General features: G+C 40.5%; 1 protein-coding gene across 2 annotated transcripts in view; it reads left to right on the top strand.

The window, feature by feature from the left end:
• The window catches only part of LOC134217785 (uncharacterized), a 244,528-nt gene that overhangs the window by 209,275 nt on the left and 9,676 nt on the right, over window positions 1-25,577 (top strand). The gene's annotated exons all lie outside the window — the stretch shown is intronic.

Genomic DNA, 25,577 nt, shown 5'->3' with positions numbered 1-25,577 from the left:
TGGAGATTTTGCCCTAGATAGAGCCCGGAGCCGCGTTCGTTTTTTTAGTACCTTTAGTTCTGATAGAATTCTGAAGGGATTTTATTCTTAGATATTTTAAATGATTGTTCATTGGAGCGAGTGGCTGAATGAATTGTCCATTGTTATCGCGGACGGTAACACTTGATGTCCCTGCAAAAGTGCAAACTTACTTTAGCAGCATTCCTTTCTAAGATTCCGCCCAAAGCAATACATAAACCGTGGCAAAAAAGTTCCAATCCGCATCTATACCAAACTCTTTTTTCGTGTGACACAAATTCCTATCCTCATCCTATTTTTGTACTGACTGCCTGATCAGAACTGCCATCAGAAAAAAAGTGAGTTTTCTTAAGGCCCAATAATTTACTTTTGTTAAAGTTTACTAAATTAAATACGAATAAACAAACTGCAACGTGGTTGTGCTTGGTAAACTCCGCGATTGCAGTGAACTAGAAAAATTTTAAATATGAAGTATGACCAATGACCATCCTTATAATAAATAGCTAACGAATGAATAGTGCACTATGACACATTATGATATCAAACAGCTCTTTAATAAGTTTGATTAAAGTCTTTGAGAAACCATGGTAGTCTAGAATCGGAAATTGAAATAAGTGTAGATAATATGACTATATTATAGTCACCATAAATCAAGTCCGGTAACAAAAAAATAAAATAAATCAATGGAGACACATGGTAGCTTAGGCCCATGGCTATGGCACAAAAAACCCAAAAACCTAATAATTTAAAAAAATATATATCTCAAAAACTCTAAAAGAAACAAAACTATCAATTTTAATGATATTCTGTGACCCACTAGATCTGGGGTGACATTGTGCATCTCGAATCGAATCACTCGATTCGTAAGTTTTTGGATTCGTTTCGAAAAAATTGCGGCATTATGTATTTCGTTCGACTTCATTCAGTCGCAGTACAAGATTTCGAATAGTGCTGTACTAGTTCAATCGAGTATGTTCTGTCAAACGAAATGTAAACAGAGAGAATAAGAGATAGCTGTCTCCGTGTTTAGTATGCCGCCCGCTGGAGAGACAACCTTCAGCGCATGGCGAATGTGAGTAAACAGAGAGAACAAGAGTAATTTCATCTGCGTGTAGCATGAATTGGCAGTTAATTTATAAACAAGCAAATTGTACTCAATGACTATAAAAAGCAATATTATTTATGGAGCAGTTGCAACCGATTTAAACATTATGCCGATACGACATGTTTTGTAAATTGAGATATTGTTATACGGCACAAATTATTAATTTTATGTTCATAATTGAAACAGATTTTACGACCGTGATTGTGGTGAATGATTTGTTTATCGGCTTTATCGGTCATTTCTACTCAAAGTATGAGGGAGTAGATAATCGAAAGATAATTGAAAATCATTAGATTGAAAGCCATTCGCTAGGGCGCTCTATCGCTTCATACTTGTTCGCGCCCTAGCGAATGGCTTTCAATCTAATGATTTTCAATTATCTTTCGATTATCTACTCCCTCATACTTTGAGTAGAAATGACCGATAAAGCCGATAAACAAATCATTAATTTTATGTTAATTCGAGTTTATGCCACAGATCCAATTTACAGCTTAATAATTTAAAGCTAAAGAAGTAGGTATTCGATAATAAATTAATTTGATGCTTCCTGTGTTAAATTTAAATGCACTTGGGTAATCTCATGCGCGTTTTTTTATTTAACTCATTTATTTTTACGTAGATTTTGTAATATATACGTATTCACGTAGATTTTCCTCATAGATTTTTCACGCGATTTATCGAAATCGTCAAGAAATACGTGAAAACCCGATTTTAGTTGAAGTCGTTTTACGCGGATTTCAGGATAATTAGAGATTGCATATTGTCTGGAAACTATGAAAGTAGGTATTCTTATGACATTCTTTTCCTCAAGAGACAATAATAAAACATTTATTCTCCTCTCGTAGAGAAATAATAACAAATATAATTAAAAACTTTCAGCAAGAAGTAACTCTCGAACAACATTCGAAATCTATAAAGGTGACGAGTGTTTTTCATTCGACTTGAGTCGTTTTTCAGTGTGCTATCGAGTTTCCATAATGCCAAAATATCTCGTTATTCTTGTACCTCCTCGAGCATACTCGAACGATGAGTCGTTTTCGAGATCGAATCGAAACCCGTAATGCCAAACATGTTCGACTCGATAGAATTACGTTCGAATCGAGATGCACAATGCCACCCCTGGTTTTTATAGCATCGCTGCATTATTATTGTAAACTTCGGGGTGTGTACCGCAATTCTTCACTGTTTTTTGGTATCTGATTTTACTTATCATTAAGAATTGAGGCTCCGTGAAGTGTTAGACACGTCTCAGTGTAGCAAATAAACGAAATGTAATAACATATCACTGCATCTCGTCTTAACTTATACGCCATCTTTGAACTTTAGTACACCCTAAAGGGTCATGGTCAAGTGTTGGGATTAAATGGGATAGTACGATCACGTCTTATGACACGTGAAGACATTCCACTAAAAGCGCAAAATAATCTTTTTTTATTAAAATATGCCATCCGCGCGCTGGTTGGGTGTATGGCTTAAAATAACACTAGATTTAAAATTAACCGCAAAGGCGCTTTTTTCTTTGATTTTTAATTTTGAAATTGAAAAAAAAGTTTTGTTTATGTAATGTAAAGTTAAATCAAGCGTAGCTTTTCTACACCTATTGAACGTGCATTAGAGCATTATTTACCTTGGAACGCTTGTGACATGTGATGATACCATTTCTCGTCCCGTTAAACATGGACTTTACCATACCGAACCGGGAACCTTCGGGGCTTTCGAGCAAAAAGTGCTATGTACAATACTCGAAGGAAACTAGACGCATGAATCGCGAGCTATATCAAGTGTACAAATAAAATATTGTGAATCGTATGAAGTACGGCAGACTTCAGTGAGCTGGTCACTTAGTGCGGCAGAAAGAATAGCTGGAACAATATTCAACAGAGAACTGGATCGAGGCCGGTAACCGCTGGTTTCACACGGTGGAATTGGACCTGGGGACCCTAAACGTTCGGGGAAACCCAAACATCGCCCAAGATTAACAATTATGGAGGTATCAACCAATCAGGTATCCATGTAGGTATATCCCGAGTAGACGAAAATAGCTCAATAATATCAAATGTTGATAAGATATCAAAATGAGATATGGACGTGATTGATATAAGAGATAAAAGATCAGACGATAATATCAATATTTTGCACTGAAATATCATAAAAAGATCAAGCTATGCTATTTGTAAGAAGTGATCAATAACATGTGCCATTAGTTTGTTCTTATCCATAGCATATCTTAATATTTAAATGATATTTCGGTGCAAATTTTGATATTGTTGCCTGTTCTTTTATCTCTTATATCAATCAAGTCCATATCATGTTTTGTTATTCTGTTCATAGCTTCTGCCCGGGATATGATGACAGAAATTTCAAATTTCGTCTTCTTGCATAACGCCAAAGATGGTCCTAAGCACCCGTCTCTCGAACACTCCGAGTGCTTGTTGCAAGTCCTCCTCAAACATGGTCCAAGTTTCATGTCCACAGAGGACTGTCGGTCTCATAAGCGTTTTGTACATGACTTATTTGATGTGTTGGTGAATCTTTTTAGATACTGTACCCCGTTTAGGATAAAGTCGTTTGGTATAATGTCATTTGGCATAAAGTTGTTTGGCATAATGGCCGTTTGGCATAATGGTCGTTTGGTATAAGGTCATTTTTCATAATTGTTATTTGAGATGTGTAATGGATAAGTAAGATTTGTTGAGCCATTCAGTTACGTGGTTTCCTTCATATGGGCAATACATGATAATTGGGAACGTAATTGTACGGCGGACAAATCTATATACATAAAAATGAATTTCTGTCTGTCTGAACCTTATAGACTCCGAAACTACTGGACCGATCAGCGTGAAAATTTGTATGCAGAGGTTTTTGGGGCCGGGGAAGGTTCTTAAGATGGTTCGAGACCCCTCCCTCCTTTGGAAAGGGGGGCTCCCATACAAATGAGACAGAAATTTCTGCATAACTCGATCACAAATCAGAGAAAAAAATCAATTTTAGGCGATACGAAGTTCGTCGGGTCTGCTAGTTAAGAATAAAGAAGCTTCCTATCAAAACGGGAACATTTGAAATGTTGATGCACCTACCAGCAAGATAGATCAGCATTAAATTAAATTGACATTGGTGGCTTGTTTTGTTTTTCATGTAAGGGCAAGCCAGAAAACTTGCCCATTTCTCCCTTTTATAAGCAAACGGTTTCTAAGAAAGGATCATATCTCCTCTTGCATTGAATTAAGTGATCCGAATACTTGAATTGAAAGAAGAAGTCATATCCGCTCTGGCTTCTGCTGGGCAAATGCACCGTTTAAAAGAAGGGAAATGTCTTCCCGTGTCTTAAACCAAGCAACTTCCTGAATTGAAAGAAGGAACCATTTCGATAATAACAAATAGAAATTTATTTATAATTCAAGGGAATGATTATTACTTGTTTTACAAGTTATTCAATAGCAGAGAGACTCCAGTCGAGTAAATTACACAATTATTAAAAGATGTTTTATTGTTGATCCGTACTTATTTTTCGATCCGATAGTCCTTTTACAAAGTTCACCATGCTGGACTTGCGATTTGTTTCATCAAATTAGAATAGTTCTAGATCCAAAAACTCCCGTTACATATCATGTGCTTCCTTTGAAGACTGTTAAAACTGAGATGAGAATTTTGCAGGACGTTCTCATGCGCAAAGCAGGGAGCTGCTTCAGACGACTCGCGAACATGCATTTAAACAGAATAAAGGCGTAGAAGAGTTGCTTCTGAAGTTCGCCGGCGTTAAACCTTACAAGAAGGCATATGACAAGAAGGGTATGGCGACAAGACACTAGAATGAGAGAATCTCTTCTGTTCGTCGAATATGCTTGTTTCTCCCATGGCCAGGAACAGGCATACACAGAAAAAAATGTTGCGAGGGTTATTTTAAGAATACGCACCTACGATTTTCAGCAGATAACAAACTCGTTTGATTTTACCATGCGCCAGTAAAAATCAACCGTGGTCCTTGCGGAATGTTGTTACACAAACTGAAAGGCGTAGTCTACGAAATAGTAACTTTTACCATGGATTTTTTTCTGTGTAGTTTCGTTATACCTTACAAACGCGATCATTCAAAGGAGGTGTTATTTCTTCAGTTCGCCTCATACCGGGCAAACGCGTTTTTAATACCAAGCATTTTCAATTCGTTTCGCCCTCAACCGGGCAAATGTGTTCATTTGAAAAAGGCATTACCTCCTTCGTTTGGATTATACTGGACAAATGCATTCATTTAAAGAAGGCATTACCTCCTATGTTTGCCATAAACCGTTACCGTTCATTTAAAGAAGGCATTATTTCCACTGTACACCTATGTTAATAGAAAGGAGGTGTTATCTCCTCACTTACACCATTTCTTAGGATATAACTTTTCCAGGCAATAGGGTAAGGGAGGTATTATGGACCACCAGTTCGACGGCTCATATTTTGGACCACTAAGTGCAAAATACTCTTGGTGGTTTCCCGTAAGGGTGGTCCAAAATACATCCTTTACCCTAATGGCGTAGAATGATAATTTAAGTTAATTAGACGAAAAGTCATAAACGTTTCTCAAAGTAACTCTAAGTAGTAAGGGAACGGCTCCGGTTTCCATCTCACTGAACATATTTCCCAAATAAGCTTAAAACTACAGTCGATCGCTGCAAGTCTCCTAAATAAAGACAAAAAAAAACATTCGATCGATATAGAAAACTGAACATATATTCATCTCATCGCAAAACAAATAAATACAGCACTAATCGCTTCGCTTCTTTTTGGTAACATGCGTGCTCACTGCTGAAAAAATCACAACAATAAGAAACAAATAGAATTCCTTTTCATTGTTTTGTTTTTGATGGGATGAATATCAAAGTGCCGAACCGATACCCTATATACTTATATTCTAAATAAATTATTTTCAAAGATTTTCATTTTACGATTAATCGGTATTTGTGGGAGTTGAAAATAGTAATAGTGGAAAACTACAGATTGTATTCAGGGTAATGGATCTCGGGGTAGTGTCCTATTCGGGGTAATGGCTTTCGGGGTACTGTCCCATTCAAGGTAGTGGCCTTCGGGGTAATGGCATTTGGGGTACAGGGGAGGAGCCACCATTTCCTCTCTTGACTTCTGCCGGGCGAATGCATTTTCTGAATTAGGGGATCGTGTATTCCTTTGCCTTAAACCGAGCAAACGCCTGAATTGAATAAAGGAACTACACTCAGCAAACTGGACTATCGAAATTCATAACTGGCGCCTTATGATCCTCGACTGATTATTCCACCAACATTGCTTCTAATACGCTGTTACCTTCCCGAGTATCCAAGAGTCGATGAGCGTGTGGTCTACATACCGGCCTCCCGACCTTGACGTCCATGGTTCGAACCCAGTTAAATGAAAATCATCATTTATAAGTCAACATATTGAAATTCATACCAATTCCTTGTGGCAAATTTTCATAAGGCGTCCATCCATTTTCCTCAGTGTTTGTCATCTTTTACCTTTTGCCGACGATATAAAAAAAACTTTTGTCGAGCAAATGCATCCTCTGAATGAAGGAATCTCATCTTCCCTTGCCTCTAACCGAGTAAATACTTGAATTGAATAAAGGAACCATATCATCTTTCGCCCTCTACTGGACCTACTGCCATCCTCTGAAATAAGGGATCATATCTTCCCTCCCATTAAACTGAGCAAATGCCTGATTTGAAAACAGGAAGCATATCGTTTTTCTCATCTGCCGGGACAATGTATCCTTTTAAAATGGAACCATATCTTCTCTGATGCAACTGTCGGGAAGATGCATCCCATTAAAGAAGGGATCATATCCTCCTTTGCCTTAAACCAAGCAAATGCCTCAATTAAACAAATGGATAAAATCTTCCCAGGGCTTCGCAGAAAATGCATCCTTTAAAAGAAGAAATTATATCGTCCCTTTCCTTAAACTGAATAAATGCATACTTTGAGAATATGGACCATACATATTCTTCCTTCTGTTATGCCTGACAAACGCATTATTTGAAACAAAAAAAGGAATTGTATCTTCTTCTGTCATATGCCTGAAAAATGCATCCTTTGAAAAAAAAGCACATACTTTTTAGACCTATAAACTACAAAGTATGCTATTAAAGAGATAAAAATATCTCATGTAGAAATAACTTTATTTGCTTTTCCTTGCGTTTTTGTGCAAAATTGTTTTTGCTATTGAGCACTTACAATTTTGCTATTTGACTTTCCGTATTTTGTAATTTGTTTTAGTCTACGACTATCTTGCTGCTCACCCAGAGGTAAAAAGATTTTAAGTGAAATAAACATATAATAAAAAGTCTACCAAGGTTCCTTCGAGCAGTGATGTGATAGAATATAATCTTTAATTCAAAATAATCAATTTAAAACATATCTTTTATAATGTTCAAGTGACAATCATTATAAATAATTGAACATATTATGCATAAGTTTCGAAATTAATGATTACACAACTATTATGCCAAATGACCATTATGCCAAACGGCCATTATGTCAAACAGCCGTTATACCAAACGACCTTCATGCCAAACGACTTTCGTGCCAAACGGCGTTATGTCCAACGACTTTATGCCAAATGACCTACCACTCTTTTTTGACTGTGGTTTCTTCTGGAGCCCATAGTAGGCCCGACTTCCACAGATGATTTATTTATTTATTTATCATCAGACTAAGGCCGGAGTGGCCTGTGCTGCACATAAAAGACTTCTCCATTCAGCTCGGTTCAAGGCTGCACTTCGTCAACCACGCAGTCTGCGGAGGGTCCGCAAGTCGTCCTCCACCTGATCGATCCACCTTGCCCGCTGTTCACCTCGCCTTCTTGTTCCCGTCGGATCGTTGTCGAGAACCATTTTCACCGGATTACTGTCCGACATTCTGGCTACGTGCCCGGCCCACCGCAGTCTTCCGATTTTCGCGGTGTGAACGATGGATGGTTCTCCCAACAGCTGATGCAATTCGTGGTTCATTCGCCTCCTCCACGTACCGTCCGCCATCTGCACCCCACCATAGATGGTACGCAACACTTTCCTTTCGAAAACTCCCAGTGCGCGTTGGTCCTCCACGAGCATCGTCCAGGTCTCGAGTCCGTAGAGAACTACCGGTCTTATAAGCGTTTTGTAGATAGTCAGTTTGGTACGGCGGCGAACTCTATTCGATCGGAGCGTCTTGCGGAGTCCAAAGTACGTACGATTTCCAGCCACTATGCGTCTCCGAATTTCTTTGCTGGTATCGTTATCGGCGGTCACCAGTGAGCCCAAGTACACGAATTCTTCAACCACCTCGATTTCGTCACCACCGATAGAAACTCGTGGTGGGTGGCTCACATTGACCTCTCTTGAGCCTCTTCCTATCATGTACTTCGTCTTCAACGTGTTGATGACTAGTCCAATCCGTTTAGCTTCGCTTTTCCATGTTCCAAGCTTCCAATCGTGATCCTTTATTCGTCGCCTAGGTCGTTGCCGATTGTATCGAGTCGTATTATCTTCTATGTTGTTCGTAATGGTTGTTTTTAAAGGCGGCTTATTGGGCCTGCGCAAACCTCCTGTCTCGTCGGAGGGCCGTCGTGTCAGGGCTGTTTAGCGTCCCACCTAACACCAGGACTTGGGCTTGTGCGCTTTGAGCGGCACACGGTCGCTTTGGCGGAGCCTACTTGCGGATTCATGCAGCTTTTTATAGAGGTTTAACAGGGCCCACAGATGATGCACCTTCGTATTTCACGACTAACATTATTATCAGCCGTTAGCAAGGATCCGAGGTAGAAAAATACATCGACTACCTCGAATGTATCCTCGTCTATCGTAACACTGCTTCCCAGGCGGGCCCTGTCACGCTTAGTTCCGTCACAAGCATGTGATTTGTCTTCGATGAATTCACCACCAGTCCAACTTTTGTTGCTTCACGTTTCAGGCGGGTAAACAGTCCTGCCACCTTTGCAAATGTTCGGCCGACAATGTCCACATCATCCGCGAAACAAATAAATTGACTGGATCTGTTGAAAATCGTTACGCTCTGATACCTTCTAGCGCAATGTTGAACAACAGGCACGAAAGTCCTTCACCATGTCTTAGTCCCCGGCGCGATTCGAACGAACTGGGGTGTTTGCCCGAAAGTTTTGCACACCATCCACCGTTGCTTTGACCAGTCTGGTAAGTTTCCCTGGGAATAGACCCTATGCCCGAAAATGTCGCTTGCCCGAACAGGTCGAAAAAGTCGTTTGGCCGACTAGGTTATTTGGACAAAAATGCCGTTTGGCGAAAACGGAAAACGGTGAGAAATGAAAAATGAGGAGTGAAAAGGCTAAACGACCGTTTCCTAATTTTCGGCCTGTAACTTTTGAACGGAGTGTATTATGAACATCGGGTAAAGTTTGTTTATCATAAAGAAGACAATCCAAAAAATTTACAAGCCCAAACAAAATTTGCAATTTGCAGTATGTACAAACCCTTTGAAAAGGCAGATGTTAGATATAATGGATTATCCTAGCAGCACAACCATCAGACACACTGCTAGTAGCCTCGACTGCCTCCGGCTGACGTAAATGTGTGCATTGTTCATCGTACAGACTACACACAGTTTAATAGAGAATATGTGATGCCCGTATTAGTTGACAACAAATAAATGAAGAAATGATCGAAAAAAAGAAGATTGTTAGTGACTTTTGTTTCATCAATTTCAGATAACATCCTAAATATCTGTCTCCAAAGATTGTTTCGTTTTTGCCTTTATCGTATACTAAGTACACGTGAAGGCTATGATCACTCCAAACCCAAACTTTTGATAAAAGGCTCAGAGACCTATGTGTTATACACCAATCAACTCAGTTCGACGAATTGAGTTGATGTCTGTTATGTGTGTATGTACAGTGACCTGCATAATAAAAAGCCCACTTGCCGTTTTTCATACAAAATGGTCAACTTTGGAGATCTAGATCTCCATGGTGTGTGAACCAATTTAGCTGAAAATTTGAACAGAGCTCAGATTTAACTTGAATTTAACCGCACCTTCGGCCATATTGATTCATAGAGTAAAAAAATATCGCGGTAATACCAATTGATGGCAAAAAAAATGATTTTATAATATCTTAGAAACTACAACTCTTAGTGTACAAGTATATTCTGCAAACTTTTTTGCATTGCCAAAATTCGTGTTTTTGCTGAATAAGCCATCAGTTTACAACCTATAGAATTCAAGATATTTAAAAAATAAATTTTTGCCAAAAAAATCATTTTGGTATTCCGCAATAATTGTTTACCCTATGAATAAATATGGTCGAAACTCAGGTGCGGTAGAATTCAAGTTATATCTGAGCTCTGCTCATATTTTCAGCAAAATTGGTTCACACGCAACCGAGATCTAGATCTCCAAAGTTGATTATTTTGTATGAAAAACGGCAAGTGGGCTTTTTATTATGCCGGTCACTGTATGTATGTATGTGCATGTACACAAAATTTGGTAGACACACCTTTTGGAACTCGGCATCTACCAAATTTCTCGCAACAAGCTTCATTCGACGGGGAATCTTGTCCCATTGTTCGCTATTGAACATTGGCCAAATTGGACTATGGGGTCAGAAGTTATGGTCAAAATACTATTGTTTTTGCCCGATGAACGCACCAACATCGCTAGGTGGATTAATCAGGATTTTTCACATTGATTTTGCATTCGTGGTTATCGGGTCGGAGTTTTTTGACGAGATTACTTGCGGTTTTTGGGAGCCTAGTCTCAATAATGTAAATTGAGTAAATGTCACTAATAAACAACATTAAACTTCTACAGCACCGCATAGAGCCTAGGAACACATTTTTGCAAACCTTTGTAGATTTTGCGCATACTGAGCAGCACGGGCACGAGCATGAACATGAGCACGAGCATGACCATGATGGCCGTGCATTTCCAGAGTTTCCCTTCCTTATTGACCAGAATAACCGCAATTCCACAGGGAACCAATGGATGTAAGCATGAGATTTGCTCTCCAACCTCACTTGGAGCAGTCCGAGAGCTAAAACACTTTAATTGATCACTAACGGCGCTGGCAACGTCTTCACGGTCTATCGGAGATGGGAAGGAATTGATGATGCCCAATGCAGGTCGAGAATACCTCTCCACTTGCCACGAATTCATGCGGAATTTTATTGAAATCTGGTTAGGTTCTATGTCAGAGGTTCGTCTTGGTTAACGGGTTGCTAATGTGATAGTAATGAAAGGGTGGTTGTAATCAAATTGGATGCCGATACGAGCTTTCGACCATTTCGAAATCTAACAGTTATGTGCTAATGTCGTTCCTGTTCGCGTGGGACTAGCATCTACACACTTAAATTGAGAATTTCGTCTCGGTAATATTTTTCACTTATTTTACCCGGTAATTATAAAATCGAACCGAGAGGTCAGTTAATATTGAAGAATTTACTGATTTTTGTAATACGTTTTACCGGCTTCTCAGTAAATGTAATACGATTTGCAGGATATCGATAAAATAGATAACCAAGTTGCCCTGTTGAACAAAATCTGCTTGTAGCTGTCAAAAATACAAAAACTATTAATGGTGTGGCAGAAAATAATGCGAAAATGTTTAAACTTGAATATTGGTTTAATTCGAGTAGCTAGTGACTAATTTCTGTTGAAAGTATATTTATTTATGTTTACTTTCAAATGCTGCACCGAGAGATTGTAATTGTTTTATTGTAAATTTCTAAAAATGTACGCAAAAGAATTGGTTACTAGTTTGTTGCTCGCCTAGAAGACCGAATGAAATTACTAAGGCGGTAGGATGTATTTTCGCCTCAGTTTATCGCCTTAAAACGTATCTGCAGGATAGGTCTTAGCAGCGGAAGCCGGGAAGTGGACGTCAATGGCTTGCACGTATGTCAAACGTGATCAAATCGGCTCGTGGAAAAATTATTCGCAACCTGGTGCGTTCTATCAAAAAAAATTGCCAAGGAAGTCAAAATTTCGGAGAAATCCACGCGAGATCCATCAAAGAAGACTTGCATGTGCCTTCCAGAGCTTGAGTGATACGCCAGTGAAAGCTTTTCAGGGTCGATGCTGACGCCAACGAAGAAAATTGTGGATGTTCTGGAGAAAATGAAGTTTAAATTCCAAACCAATCCGGCTGATGTCATGATGTTTGGCTTGGTGGCCACAACGGTTTGTTGTCATTTATGTTGGGTTTAAAATCAATACCGAATTATTTATCGGTATTTTAAAAGACCAAGTGCTTCCCTGAGTGAAAACCAAATTCTCCGATGATCATAACGTTGCCATGTCACAGGTCCAATCGACCCAACAAATGCTGAAAAACAAAATGAAATTTTGGGCGAAAGATTTGTGGCCCCCTAGCAGTCCTGATCTTAATCCGTAGGGTTATACGATTGGGTCGTATGTTGAAGCAAGAGCCTGTAAACCATCCCACCCTTGTGTGAAAACCCTAACATGCACATGGCAGTTGATGTCGGAGGACTAGGTTCGAACGGGGTGTTTTAGCTCCGGCGTCATCTTGAAGATATTATTAATATAAAAAGCACACATTCAGTAAATTTGTTTGAAAGGACCTCATAATGATAACTGGGATTTGAAATAAATAGAACCAGATTTCGCATTATTTTCTGCCGCACCCTGTACAGTGGTTGGTTTCCTACCCGCCACTGCCGTATCCAGGCGCTAACGTATATGTAAAAATAGCCAACATGAGTTAACCACCTGAAGTTTGTATGGCAAAAGACATCTAACGAGGGTTTTCTCGACAGCAGGAACTTCTCACGAAAAAATTTCTGGTACCAGTATATAGGAAGGTGTCCGCTACTACGCCTATGAAATATTTTTTCGATTGAGGTGCTTATTTTCGAGATAATAAACTTTAGATGCCTTTCGCCATACTGATATCCGAAAGTTAGCTGCTAGTGTAAAGCTCAAAGTAGGCGATTCATTGAAATTTCAGCACGTTTGCCACATTCGTTGAGTTTGGTCCGCCCACGAACCAAGATCAGAGTAAGCCAATATGCACCATCAACCCGACCGATCAAGCACCGAATGCAATGGATCGGAACGATAACGGAAACAACATGATTTGGCATAAAATACATAAAGGCTAAATCTCAAATCATGTCGTTATTGTTGCCGTTACGTTCCATTGTGTTGAGTTAATGAGGACTTTATCAGGATACATTTATAATCATTATCACCGACTCAGTCGGGTTTGTTTAAACCACTGTGGAAATAACTATTTATATAAATAAACATATTTCGAACAAACATGCTTTTCTTTTATTTTTCTAATCAATGAAATTTCAAAAATACTGAATTATATTTTTCTCAGTAATATTTATTACTGAGGTCTGTATTCTTTTTACAAATTACGCAGTATTTTTTACCGAGCAATCAGTAGTTTTTACAGATTATCTCAGTAATATTTGACATTTAATCATCGAGAGTGCAAACCGAGAACTCGGTAAATTGTTAATCTTTTTTACTGAGTGGACTACCGAAAGCTCAGCTGTTGAAAAATCGGTAATTCGTTTACCGAGGCCGTTAAAAGAAATTAATTGTGTAGGTTACTTCGACCTGGCAGCCAAAGTACCGGTACTAGAGGTGTCAACCGATGTTGTTAATGAAACCCAACATGCACTACAACATACATGAATTTCTGTCTGTCTGAACGTTATAGACTCGGTATCGGAAACTAAAGCCTGTCCACGTTAAATCTCGGACACCTATCTTTCAATGCGAATTTTAAAAAAATTCTCAAGCCACTGACACGATCCATTTTCATAACAGATGAATCTCTACACTTCATGTGATGCTTTCAGCATGTTTTAGCTCTCGTCCAAATTAATGAAATGGCGATAAATCACATGTATATTATCCAAGTGTGCGTAGTTCGAGTTTCAGGGGCATTCTCGAGCCCCTTCGAAACCCGCAGAGGGTTACGGCAAGGTGATGGTCTTTCGTGTCTGCTATTCAACGTCGCTTTGGAAGGGGTAATACGAAGAGCAGGGATTAACACGAGTGGCACAATTTTCAATAAGTCCGTCCAGCTATTTGGCTTCGCCGACGACATAGATATTATGGCACGTAACTTTGAGAAGATGGAGGAAGCCTACATCAGACTGAAGAGGGAAGCCAAGCAGATCGGACTAGTCATTAACACGTCGAAGACGAAGTACATGATAGGAAGAGGTTCAAGAGAAGACAATGTGAGCCACCCACCGCGAGTTGGCATCGGTGGTGATGAAATCGAGGTGGTAGAAGAATTTGTGTACTTGGGCTCACTGGTGACTGCCGAAAATGATACCAGCAGAGAAATTCGGAGGCGTATAGTGGCTGGAAATCGTGCATACTTTGGACTCCGCAAGACGCTTCGATCGAATAGAGTTCGCCGCCGTACCAAACTGACCATCTACAAAACGCTCATTAGACCGGTAGTCCTCTACGGACACGAGACCTGGACGATGCTCGTGGAGGACCAACGCGCACTCGGAGTTTTCGAAAGGAAAGTGCTGCGTACCATCTATGGTGGGGTGCAGATGGCGGACGGTACATGGAGGAGGCGAATGAACCACGAGTTGCATCAGCTGTTGGGAGAACCATCCATCGTTCACACCGCGAAAATCGGACGACTGCGGTGGGCCGGGCACGTAGCCAGAATGTCGGACAATAACCAGGTGAAAATGGTTCTCGACAACGATCCGACGGGCACAAGAAGGCGAGGTGCGCAGCGGGCAAGGTGGATCGATCAGGTGGAAGATGACTTGCGGACCCTCCGTAGACTGCGTGGCTGGCGACGTGTTGCCATGGACCGAGCCGAATGGAGAAGACTCTTACATACCGCACAGGCCACTTCGGCCTTAGTCTGAAATAATAATAATAATAATATTATCCAAGTGTCCGAAAATTAACGTGGACAGACTTTACTGAACCGATTGGCGTAAAAATTTGTATGCAGAGGTTTTCGGAACCGGGGAAGGTTCTTAAGATTTTGGTAGGGTTTGGGTGACCGTGAACTTTTATATCATTAATTTGTTGATATTTTTCGGTGAAAACTAAACACACACTTTGCATAATTTTGCATAACGTTACGGTGGTGGTGAACGTTTGATTAATTGCAAGTGGGTAGAAGAAAATTGTATTTTGTATTTTTTTTAATGAAAATTGTTAACTTTGTTTCAATAAATTTTAGATCTGATGATGGCTGAAAAGCAGTAGGCCGAAACGTTATGCAAAATTATGCAAAGTGTGAGTTTAGTTTTCACCGAAAAATATCAACAAATTAACGATATAATGGTTCTTAAGATGGTTCGAGACCCCTCCCCACTTTGGAAATAGGGGCTCCCATACAAATGAAACTCCAATTTCTTCATAACTCGAGATATAAGCAGAGAATAAATTAATTTTAGGTGAAACAAAGTTTGTCGGGTCTGCTAGTGATGCATAAATGATGGTCAACTGAAGCTTGTTGAAGCATAATTTGGCAAAATAATTTAAATTACTACAGCTTCAAGAACATTCTAGTACTTATGCTTCTACTTTGAGGACACACATAGAATTGCTGAATCGCACTCAAAAATTTACGGTAGCTTCTGAGCATTAAAATCTTTAATATCAGTTGCTATGTGTTATGGTACATTTCCTTGTATTGTCCATTTAAAAAAAAGTATCTTATATCTATCGTCTAAGGTCTATTTATTTGAGCAAAGCATCAACATTGACAAACGAAAAAACCGCAGAGAATATCTCGTGCATGGCTACTCAACCCTACTGCTCCAAAGTGCTATTATAGACTAGATAAGAGCCATTTGTACAAGTCGTCGTTATCTTTGTTTGCTAAATGAGGTCCTACACTAATGAGGGTTTTGAGAAATGTGGCGCAAAAGTGCTGTTATGGAAATGTCCATAAATTACGTAACAAGTGGGAAGGAGAATATGGGGAGGGGTGTCAAAAGGCCGTGGTGTTGAAAATAGTCAATTTTTGCGTTGCAAAATTATCTTTCCTACGACATAATGAAAAATAATGCCGATTCAGATACGCCGTCCCACAATATTTGCCCTTGAATAAAAAAGATTAATTCTGTATCTTGAAATATAAATGGTACGGCATCACCTGTATAACAGCAATACTGAATGCATTACTATCATTCAATACGATTTTCAGAGAAAGGCCATATATCAAGACTCATAAAAATGCGTTGCCTAACTTCATTAAACCACATTCGAATGAGATGTTCGTTCCTTGGAAACACCGTTCGGACTGGCTTCCTAACATCACAATAAAGAATTTTCCTCTGCCGTATCTTGGATGGTGCTCTGTTTCACCGGCTGTTGATGGTTGGCGATAACGACGACGAAAGCTCATTGCACGTTCTGCTCATTAAACCTAACATCAGGAGGCCATCATCGGCGGAGTGGATGAGAATGTTCCCCATCGTGCTGAAAGTTCCCAACCCAGATGGAAAACTGGAACCTGGGCACCAGCAGCGACACAGACGGATGTGATTCATTCATAAAACATGCCTCGCGGTGAAATAATGATCATCACACGGCACACGGATCGCGTCGTCAGCTACTTCCCGTTGGGAAGCAGCTAGACGATGGACGACGACGAGCGAAGGTGAAAAGCATGTCACCGTGCTGCAGTAGGCTGAACTTTAAACTGGAAAGCTTAGGATGATGGAATCATTAGGCAGGGAGATGCTGAAGTATTATTACGGGAGCACATGACTTCAAAGTGTAAATAGCCAAGGGGGCTTGGTTCGATTCACATAAAAAGGAACAATACTAGCTAGCGTTTGTGTAGTCGTGAATGAAGCCATTTCACTTACTACCAATTGATATATGTACGAGAAAGGAATGATGTTGGATTAATATTTGTCATTGGTATTTATTAGGCTTCAATTCCACTGGGCTACAATTGTGCTGCCACACTCTCTTTGATGTATACTAATTCTATTTACTATGCGTAAATGAGTCAAAAGACCACATACATTTAGTTGGAATAAGTTCTGAACGGAAAAGGTATATGCGTCAAACTCGTGTTTTCGTATTTTCGTGAAACATTAGTATTTAACGGTATAACTTTGTTGGATTATCTCTGTTGCATCATTTACTATATAAACTTACTTGAGTCCGATCTAAAAAAAAACTCGTTAATGATCGAACCGTGAGTTGCAAGTGCACTGTTGAGTGTTGATGTTTCCTTTCTAAATGATGGCATTGGTATCCGATAGTACCAGCTACAGATCCGCCTCTATTTTGTTGTTCCTACGTTTCCACTGTGCTTGTGCCGCCGGAAGAGTGCAATGCAATGCAATTTAATTATCCTTTATTCCATTTGCTGCAGGTTTTTTCCCTTTCGTTCATTGAACGGTTTTTCATTTCCAACATTAAGAGCATCACCTTCAGTACAGTCGAGTCCGTCGCCGCAACGTGTCGAGTGGCACTCTCTTCGGTGTGGGACGCTTCCGGTCTTTATATTTCATTTCCGAAAAAGATTCTTGAGGGCCGATGGTTGTTTTTCCGTGCACTCCTCTGCTCATTGCACTCTTAGTCCTAGTGGCAAGACTCCTGGTATCTTGGAAGCTCCACTGCTCCGCTGTGATGGGTGGAGTTTGATAAATTAAGTTTTCCTCAGCCTATGTCGGGGGCCGGTCAGCCGGGAAACATCTTCGCCTCGCCTCCGGCTCAGAAACAGATGTTTACTAGTGGGCGACGGTGGGGGATGCCTACATCACACAGAAGAACCAGTTCGTAGAACGGTCGTTATAAGCATCAAGAGCGTTGCACAGTTACACCAGAGATCTCAATCTTACAAATATTGCATAAAATCTTGACATATACAATAAATGTAAGTTTCATAATCAGATATTGTATTAAAATAGTTGTTAGATTTCAATACAATAGTTGTATAAAAATCCTCTGAAATTTTATATGTCAAAAATTTATACAGTTCCGGTAAGGTTCTGTACAGAACTGTATTAAAATCTACCATCCGCTTGTTGGGTTATTAACTCAACTTATTTTTTATTAGTTTCGTTTTTGGCAACCTGAATCAAAATTTCCATCAAACGAATTTTCTGTTGACATAATTTTCAGAATTCGACCTCGCGAATCACTGTGCATTCAATTGAATGAAATTCTCTGAAAATTTACGTGTTCTTTGCGTCTTACAATCTCTTCTATTGTTCTACAATAGCCTGAAGCGCCAGTCAGTAGAGTGCTGGAAAGGTCCTCCTGGTTGTTTTCTGCAGATATTTTTTCGACTCCTTGGGGCCATGTGTTTACAGCTGAGTGTTGCTCGTTGATGTCGTCGGTTGTGGAAGGAGAATAACAGAGAAAGGAAAGTTTAAAATTGATTTAAGAGTGTAGCACTGCTCTCAGGGCGTAATGATGACCGATGTTTTCTTTGTTGGACATGGCAGATCTGAAAGGGCTCATTTTTCAAGAAAGGATGTATTGGAGGTGGAAACTAATTAAGATAATTTGATCTAGTGGCAGAACAAATAGGGTAATTGTTTAATTTTAGAACGTGTATAGGAAAAATCACTTGCTTCTCGCAGCAACGCAGACTTGATTTCTGGATGCCACGATGCCCCGTTAGCACCTACATATTACGAACGGCCAGATAAGTCACATCCATTTTCTTGCGGCATCTTGCTGTCGTTTGCCTTTGAATATTCGTTGTCTACAAATATGTGATGGTTTAAAAAACACAAGGCAACTTGGTTTGTATTGCCACAGACCGCTGGAAAATGGATTGTGGATTGGAAAATCATAAAACGCGTCTGGACGACCCCTGGAAAACGGATTGTGGTTTGCAAAATCACAACGTGTGTCTGGAAAACTGCTGGAAAATGGATTGTGATTAAGAAAATCACAAAGCGCGTCTCTACCCATTCGGCCAATCAACCCCTGATCTCCCTATTAAACAAATTACTTCATTATTTCACCATAATAGAAAAAGTTGTATTTTTATTTATGGTTTAACACGGTTCAAATAACAACCCCATTTTTCAATTCATATTCAATTCAACACCGCTTTGAATTATCCAGATGAAAGAATACGATGAAGCTGCGATTTTAATGCATTTTGCACCCTCCCTCACTGTTTTACCCTTAACACTCCAGTAAGAACTTATTTGTTTTATAATATATCTTTCATATCAAACCTGTGTTGCAGAGTTATTATCATTAAATAAGTCCGACACAAATATTAAAAAATATTTATTTCTGCTCATGTCAACAACACCCCCCCCCCCCCCGGTTTTTTTTGCATAAAATAAAAATTGGAGAGGGTAACAAAAAAAATCGAATGATTTTGAAGATTTTTTTTTTTACCAAACCCGAGAAGTTTTTTGATTTTTTAAATTTTAATATTTATCCCCTCTTGACCTTTCAGAAACCACTAAAACATTCATTCATTTATTTAGTCCACATCTAAACAGATAACACTGAATCAACAATTTGACGCCACAATACACGGTTCGAGGCCTCATCTCTCCATCCTCGAATACGCCCCACGTTCGCCAAGTCGTTTTGCACCTGGTCTGCCCATCTCGCTCGTTGCGCTCCACGCCGTCTCGTACATGCCGGATCGGAAGCGAACACCATCACCGTTGCTGTCCGGCATTTTTGCAACATGTACCCTTCCGGCTTTAGCTACCTTCTGGATACTGCCGTAGAGCTGGGTGAGCTCGTGGTTCATTCTTCGCCGCTACACACCGTCTTCTTGCACGCCGCCAAAGATGGTCCTAAGCACCCGTCTCTCGAATACTCCAAGTGCTTGCAAATCCTCCTCGAGCATTGTCCATGTTTCGTGTCCGTAGAGGACTAACGGTTTTATCAGCGTCTTGTTCATAACACATTTGGTGCGGTGGCGAATCTTTTTGACGGCAGTTTCTTCTGGAGCCCGTAGTAGGTCCGACTTCCACAGATGATTCGCCTTCGTATTTCACGACTAACATTGTTATCAGACGTTAGCAAAGATCCGAGGTAGACGAATTCCTCGACCACCTCGAAGGTATCCCCGTCTATCGTAACAATTCTTCCCAGGCGGGCCCTGTCGCGCTCGGTTCCGCCCACAAGCATGTACTTTGTCTTTGACGCATTCACCACCATTCCAACTTTTGCTGCTTCACGTTTCAGGCGGGTGTACAGTTCTACCACCTTTCCAAATGTTCGGCCGACAATGTCCATGTCATCCGCGAAACAAATAAATTGACTGGAATGTTATAAATCGTACCCCGGCTCTCCCGGCTCTGACACCTTCTAGCGCAATGTTGAACACCAGGCACGAAAGTCCATCACCTTGTCTTTGTCTCGGGCGCGATTTGAACGAAGTGTGGAGTGTTCGCCAGAAATCTTCACACAGTTTTGCACACCATCCTCCATTGCTTTAATCAGTCTGGTAAGCTTACCAGGAAAGCTGTTCTCGTCCATAATTTTCCATAGCTCTACGAGGTCTATACTGTCGTGTGCCGCCTTGAAATCAACGAACAGATGGTGCGTTGGGACCTGGTAATCACGGCATTTTTGAAGAATTTGCCGTACAGTAAAGATCTGGTCCGTTGTCGAGCGGCCATCAACGAAGCCGGCTTGATAACTTCCCACGAACTCATTCACTAATGGTGACAGACGACGGAAGATGATCTGGGATATCACTTTGTATGCGGCAATAAGGATGGTGATCGCTCGAAAGTTCTCACACTTCAGCTTTTCGCCTTATTTATAGATAGAGCATATAGCCCCTTCCTTCCACTCCTCCGGTAGCTGTTCAGTTTCCCAGATTCTGACTATCAATTTGTGCAGGCAAGTGGCTAGCTTTTCCGGGCCCATCTTGATGAGCTCAGCTCCGATACCATCCTTACCAGCTTACCAGTGAATAGTGGAAGTTAATGGAAGAATAATAGTCTTTTAACCTTACTAGCTGCTTTATTGGTCTTTAGCTTTTTTTTTTTTTTGGACTTTATTAGAGTGATTTTTAAGTTTGACAAAGTTCATCACTTAGATGGTCTTTAGCTGTTGGATGGCATCCTTAACTTCCCTCAAGGGTGGGGCTGGTTGGTTTCCATCGTCAGCTGAACTGACGTAGTCATCTCCTCCGCTGCCTTGACTTTTACTGCCTGTACTCTCAGCGCTATTCAAATGTTCCTCGTAGTGCTGCTTCCACCTTTTGATCACCACACGTTCGTCCGTCAAGATGCCCCCATCCTTATCCCGGCATATTCCGGCTCGCGGCACGAAGCCTTTGCGGGATCCGTTGAGCTTCTAATAGAACTTGCGTGTTTCTTGAGAACGGCACAGCTGTTCCATCTCCTCGCACTCCGCTTCTTCCAGGCATTTCTTCTCCTGAAAAAGGTGGGTCCGCTTCCGTCTATAACGATCCACGTTCTGCCGGGTACCTTGCTGCAGCGCGACCGCTGCGTCCTTCTTCTCCAGAATATGTCTGCACTCTTCGTCGAACCAATCGTTCCGTGGACTTTGTCCCGAATCTATACCATTTCGTCGAATGACATTTAGTCGAAGGGAAATTTGGTCGAAAATGATTTTTAAATCCACTAGAGACGCAGGACATTTGGTCGAATGACGTTTAGTCGAAAGGACACTACGTCGAATGGATATTTAGTCGAAATCAGATTTTAGAATGAAGAATCGTACATTTCTTCGTACATTTGGTCGAAAGCGTACATTTAATCCAATGACGTTCCGTCAAATGGCTATTTAAAAGCAAAGAACTTTAGTCAAAAATAATTTAAAAATAAATGATTTATTGTGGTGTTTATAAATGTCACATAATGATTGCTCCAATATTGTCTAAAGAATGATGGGTTCATAAAAAGAATAAATAATACGAAAATATTCCCGACTGGATTTTGACTTTGGCGAACCCCTCTAACCGACTACGATGAATCTATACCACCTGGTCAAAAGAAATTCAGTCGAATGATGTTTTGTCATTAGACATGACGTCGAATAGATTAGGTCATATGACCATTTGATCGGAATTAATTTTTCGGCCAATAATTAACGAATTATGGCTGGAAGAAAATTTTATTCTGAACTAATTATTGTATGAATATTGAGTGAAAGAAAGAGTTTCAATGAAAAGAATAAGAAAACCATTTCCATTTGACCAAATGTCCCTTAGACTAAACGTCCTTTCGACAAAATGTCATTTGACCAAATGTCATAAGACTAAATGTTCCAAAGCCGACTACGATGAAGTATTGGTAAAATAACATTTATATCATTGGTTTTTGATTATGTGCCGAAAAGTAGAAGAGAGGGTATTTTAGCATCAGTACCTAACATGGTGCTATTTTTGTAGGTTTTTAATGTTTCTATAATTCACCAGGGTCTCCAGAAGTTTCTGTTAGCTCAGGTGAGAAATCCTCATTGGCATCCGCATTCGTTTCTTTCGCTGCTGATTGAACTTCCTCGCGTCCACTGAATTCCTCTAATCAGTTTATCCATGTATCTTGTGGATTATTTATTCAAATCTACCCAAAAATCTATTGACGAATTATCCATTTGACTAATTACCTATTACCATTTGAATAATTAGTTAAATGGATAATGGTGTCAACAATAAACAATAAACAATAAACATTCGACTAAATGTCCATTCGACTAAATGTCCATTTGACTGAATTTCCATTCGACTAAATGTCCCTTCGCACAAATGTACTTTCGACTAAAAGTCATTCGACTAAACGTCATTCGATGAAATGTCATTCGACGAACTGTCCCAAAGCCCTTTGTCCCATATACCCGACGTTGTTCTCCGCTCCGTCGTTAATGGCTGCTTTGACTGTATTCCAGCAGTCCTCAAGAGGAGCCCCATCGAGCTCACCCTCTTCCGGCTACGCTGCCTCGAGATATTGCGCGTATGCAGTGGCGACATCAGGTTGTTTCAGTCGCTCTAGGTCGTACCGCAGCGGTCGTCGGTACCGAACATTGTTGATGACGGATAGTTTTGGGCGCAGTTTAACTATCACCAGATAGTGGTCAGAGTCGATGTTAGCGCCACGATATGTCCTGACGTCGATAATGTCGGAGAAGTGCCGTCCATCAATCAGAAAGTGGTCGATTTGTGATTCTGTCTGCAGTGGTGATCTCCAGGTGTACCGATACGGGAGGCTGTGTTGGAAGTAGGTGCTGCGATTGGCCATACTCTTGGAGACGGCGAAATCAATTAGTCGTAGGCCGTTTTTCGTTCGTCAGCCGGTGAGCACTGAACTTTCCAATAGTCGGTCTCAACTCCTCCTCTTGGCCAACCTGAGCGTTCAAATCTCCTATGATGATTTTGACGTCGTGGCTTGGGCAGCTGTAGTACTCACGTTCCAGCTGCGCGTAGAATTCGTCCTTATCATCATCAGTGCTATCGGAGTGTGGGCTATGGACGTTGATTAAGCTGAAGTTGAAGAACCGGCCTTTGATCATCCAACCTGCACATTCTTTCATTGATCGGCCACCACCAGATCACACACCTTTGTATATCGCCCATCACTATGAAAGCTATTCACAGCTCGTGTGTGTTGCGCAGCTCTGGTAGATAGTATGATCACCTCTAAACGTTCGCACCATTGATCCCTTCTAACAAACCTCCTGCAGCGCTACGATGCCGAATCCACGGTCCTTGAGCACATCGGCGAGTATTCGTGTGCTCCCGATGAAGTTGAGAAATTTGCAGTTCCACGAACCGAGTTTCCAACAGCTAGTCCCTTTTCGTCGCAGTGGTCTTCGCCGACGGTTCCGGTCCATACTCCTTGTTGATTGTTCGTTGCTTATGTTATTTTAAAGGCTGGCTTGCAGGGCCTGACACCAAACCCCCTAAATTTCCGGAGGACCATTCCTCCTTATTCCCGGTGGACCATGGTGCACAGTTTCACTCAGAGTCCCTCGCTGGCACTCGGACGATGATCAGCCGCCCCTAACATGGAGAACAGACGCTGTTGTGAGCCGATCCTGACATGGAGAACAGACGCTCAGTAAGATTTGCACCTCCGGAGAGGAGCAACCCCTCCTTCCTTGTCAGCATACGACCATAGTTCCCACCGGGGTTGGTTACCCGATCTTCCCTAAGGTTGCTCGTATCCCGGCCAGCACCACGGGGAGGTAGGGATAGGAGTTGCTGGGTAAGATGCTAAGGACCGCGAGATGGGGTCTATTTTATTCCTTCAGGTACGCAAAATACCAATGGTACGCTTTACCCAGCACTTGCCGTTAAGGCACTACTTTAATTAAATAATTTTAACACCGTAATAAGTAATCTAACATCTAACTGAAGCAATAATAATTATAAAACTTTTCCCTTGATTCAGTTCAGAAGTAACCCTTAATTAAGTTACACCGATACTAATACCGGGTATCAATTGTGCAAATATAGAACGCCCATCGCGGCAATGCTTTGGCGCCTGGTAAATAAAAGCAACCATCAAATTATGTCCTTTTGATGTTCTCGTTTCTAACCGCCTTCAACAAACGTAAGGCGGTACTAAATGAATGAGATTGTAGGCGGGCACCACCAAGAGGCAATGGCTAGTAGCATAACAAGGTATGCTAGTGAAGGAAGTATATTAGAATAAAGTCCTCGAGCATGATGGACTTAATTATTTCGATGTTGTTTCCAACACATCATCACGATTACAATAGGGCCAAATCATTTGTATTCCCTGGATGAATATGAAAAAAAACAGGATCTTGGTGCGACTCTCTATCTCTCTATTTATTCTATCGCTTCTATAATAATTCTATATAAAAGTAACAATAAAATGCATATTAGCTAAAATAACTAAAGTGCTTAATCTTTTTAATTTCCCGCGAAATGAACTTATTATGATATTATATAACATCTGTGAATAATTCTGAAAAATATGCATATTTTGGCAACTTATGTGTATTAATTAGAGCATGAAATTTTATTTAAATAAACATGATTTTCTGCAAACTATTAATAATTTTAATCAAATACATAGTGATTTGTATGGGCCTGATATCTTTGCATCGAGTTTTCTTTTTTCGTTTTTCAAATTAAAGTCTCCAATGTATGGAATTAACACCGTGGAATGTTCCACGATTCAATGATGATGCCTACCCAAATTAATATTCCTAAGCTGCGATGAAAGCATGATAAGCCAAGCCTTCCATCATGCAAATTCAAAAACTGAAACCAAATTTTGATTGCTTTACGCTAACTAGGTAGATGGCTCCCCGCGCACAAAGTTCAGGGTTAATATCTCCCCCCTTGACAACGGTAACGGGAAGATCCACTGGTGGTACTCATCCATCAGTTTGAAATATTCATGCGACGCTCCACGTTGTCGGCGGTTCCGTGCTGAACGAAGGCGCCGAATATGTTCGGTTCACCCTCCAATCTAAAACCAACTAACAAACGGTTACGGTTAGCAAGCTTAAATTGTTCGGTTAATAATAGATGAGGCCACCGCAAGGA

Source organism: Armigeres subalbatus, chromosome 2 (assembly GCF_024139115.2).
Source record: "Armigeres subalbatus isolate Guangzhou_Male chromosome 2, GZ_Asu_2, whole genome shotgun sequence".
Classification (NCBI taxonomy): domain Eukaryota; kingdom Metazoa; phylum Arthropoda; class Insecta; order Diptera; family Culicidae; genus Armigeres; species Armigeres subalbatus.
Note: the sequence above shows the minus strand (reverse complement) of the source record. Positions and strands in the feature narration are given on the sequence as shown.